Below are 3,233 nucleotides of genomic sequence, written 5' to 3' on the forward strand. Positions count from 1 at the left end.
AAATTGAACACATTTGTTAAAGCACAATGGATTAATGATAGTCCATTGCAGAGAAATAAGTGCCATGAGGAGGGAGCCAGACAAAGCTAGCTAAGCAAACAAGATGCAAGTTTGAGAAAACTCAGTTCCAGTTTGGCTAGCAGTGGTTCTCAGCCTTAGCCGCACATTAAAAGCAGCTGAGAGCAAAAGACGCCACCCTCAGCAATGAACAAAAGCCTGTGCCTAGACCCCGCCTTAAGCTAGTTAAATCAGAATCTCTGAAAGTGGGCCTTGGCTTTCCTTTGTTTTAAAAGCACCCCAGATGATTCTACAGCTAGTCGAAACCCTCTGAGTTAGATCATAGGTATGTATAGGGGAATTGTGGGAGATTAAAATAGCAGAGATTAAGATAGGAAGGCCAATTTAGAAAAAGAAAGCCATAGGTATTATGGTCCTGACACAGCTTGTAGGTTAGTAGGAAGGGAAAGGGGGCGGGGTGTGAATGAGAGAACTATGGTCCATGGGGAATCTATGGGACTTCGCGGTTATTTGTATGTGGGTTTCAGCTGGAGGAAAGAATTGATACTGAGCTTTTGGATTTAGGCAAATGGGAAAATGACAGTTCCGTTAAATGAGTGGGATTTGTTTGGGGTATGTGGGGTAGGAAATGTTATTAGTTCTATTGGGATAAACAGATAATTATGAAAAAAAGTCTAGAGTTTAAGAGAGGTTAGTGACGGCCCATCATTCACATACAAGTGATAGGAGGTCCACAGTGTAGATCCCAAAGGAAAACAATGGAATTAAAAGCAGGCTAGAGACAAACCTTGAGGAACATACCTACATTTAGGGAGCAGAGAGAGGATATAGAGCCAATCAGTAAGAGAGATGGTCGAAGAAGCATAGGCACCAAGAGATTGGTATGTTTTAGAATCTAAAGGAGAAGACTTCTAAGGTGGAAATTAGTAATCGAATGTCAAAAGCTGCAGAAACTCCCAACTAAATTTAGTGAGTGGTATTTAGGTGAAGTTGTAATGAAAACCAGATTGCATGGGATTAGGAAATGAGTGGGAAGTAAGGATATGCAGGGTAACAGTTTCAGGCTGTTCACTCTAGACATTTTGAGATGATGGGAAAGTAACTAGAGGCAGGTAAACAGCTGAGAGTATTTTTAGACTAACAGAAACTTGAGCCTTTTTGCAGAAAGACAGCATGGGCAGTTGAGAGGGAGAAGAGGGAAGAGCTGGAGGGTCACAATCCTGGAAGAGGGAGGAGGAGATGGAAGAGAAAACACAAAGGGGAACTTTAACCTTGGCAAGACAGTTCTTCTCCCAGAGTAAAGGAAAAAATAAGAGGGAAGAAACAGATGTAATAGAATTTTAAGAGAGAGGAGGAAATTGTCAAAACACAGCCTGTTTTTGGTAAATAGAAGGATGGTCTTCTACTGATAGTTAAGACACATGACAGACCCAAATTGGTTCTTGAGAGCAGAGGTCTAGAATGGCTAGAGATGGGGACTGCTCATGGCTCAGTCAATAGACCAAAGCAGGTGAAGTGAAGAATAGTGAGAGCTCAAGCTCACATGAGACAGGGAATGTTTTAGGAGCCAATTTTCAGATTTTATCTAGACATTGTCTGCAGCTGGTTGTGGGGAGCAATTAAGGCAGAGAATAAGTATTACCTGGGGCCAATAAGAAATGGTGAATTTCACAGAGCTCAGGGATTTTAGGGCAGTAGCCTGAGTGTTTGCTAAAATGGCTAGCCAGAAAAAACTGTATCTCAACGAGGGTGAGATACAGGTTTACTGAGAGCAAGGCAATAGGAAAAGTGAGGACAGCTGAGGACATAGGAGCAGTTCCAAGTCAAGACCCTAGAAGGTGGGCCTTTTTGTTTTGGGACAGGGTCTCGCTCTTTTGCCAGGGCTGGAGTGCTGTGGTGCAGTCATAGCTCACTGCAACCTCAAACTCCTGGGCTCAAATGACCCTCTCACCTCAACCTCCTGAGTAGCTGGGACAACAGGCATGCAGCACGGCACCCAGCTAATTAAAAAAAACAAAAAAACAAAACTTTTTTTTTTTTTTTAGAGACAGGGCCTCATGATGTTGCCCAGGCTGGTCCCAATCCTCCTGCCTCAGCTTCCCAAAGTGCTGGGATTACAGGCATAAACCACTACACCTGGCCAGGCAGGCCATTTTTAAATGCTGAGGAAACCTGGAGTTTCTCTGTGCTAACAGGTAGCTCAGGTGATAAGAGTTAGAGATATATGGCACTAAGGATGAAGATAAGGAGAAAATGGAGGCCAATGTGTTAGAAGAGTTGTTAATTTAGGTATTAAAATATTGGAAGTTGGTTGGGCGGTGGTCTGTAATCCCAACACTTTGGGAACATCACTTGAGCTCAGGAGTTTGAGACCAGCCTGGACAAATTGGAAGGCCCCCAAAAGAAATTCATCATTTCTTTCTTTTTTTTTTTTTTTGAGATGGAGCCTTGCTCCGTTGCCCATGCTGGAGTGTAGTGGTGCGATCTCAGCCCACTGCAGCCTCCAGGGTTCAAGAGATTCTCCTGCCTCAGCCTCCTGAGTAGCTGGGATTACAGGTGCCCACCACCATGCCTGGGTAACTTTTGTATTTCTGGTAGAGACAGAGTTTCACCATGTTGGCCAGGCTGGTCTTGAACTCCTGACCTCAGATGATCCACCTGCTTCAGCCTCCCAAAGTGTTGGGATTACAGGCGTGAGCCACCGCGCCTGGCCAGAAATTCATTATTTCTTATTGGCCGCAGGTAACACATATTCTCTGCCTTAATTGCCCCCCACAATGAGCTGCAGGGAATGTCAAGATACATGTGAAAATAAATGTCTACATAAAATGTGAAAAACAGCCAGGTGCAGTGGCTCACGCCTGTAATCCCAACACTTTGGGAGGCTGAGGTGGGTGGATCACGAGGTCAGGAGTTCAAGACCAGCCTGGCCAAGATGGTGAAACCCCCGTCTCTACTAAAAATACAAAAATTAGCTGAGCATGATGGTGGGTGCCTGTAATCCCAGCTACTTGGGAGGCTGAGGCAGAGAATTGCTTGAACCTGGGAGGCAGAGGTTGCAGTGAGCCGAGATCGTACTACTGCACTCCACCGTGGGCAACAGAGTGAGACTCTGTCTTCAAAAAAAAAAAAAAAAAAAAAAAATAGTGAAAAACGTTCATTGGCCAAAACATCTACAAAAAATTAGCCAGGACTGGGGGCATGCGCCTATAGTC

The sequence above is a fragment of the Pan paniscus genome, chromosome 3 (genome assembly GCF_029289425.2).
Source record: "Pan paniscus chromosome 3, NHGRI_mPanPan1-v2.0_pri, whole genome shotgun sequence".
NCBI classification, from domain to species: Eukaryota; Metazoa; Chordata; class Mammalia; order Primates; family Hominidae; genus Pan; species Pan paniscus.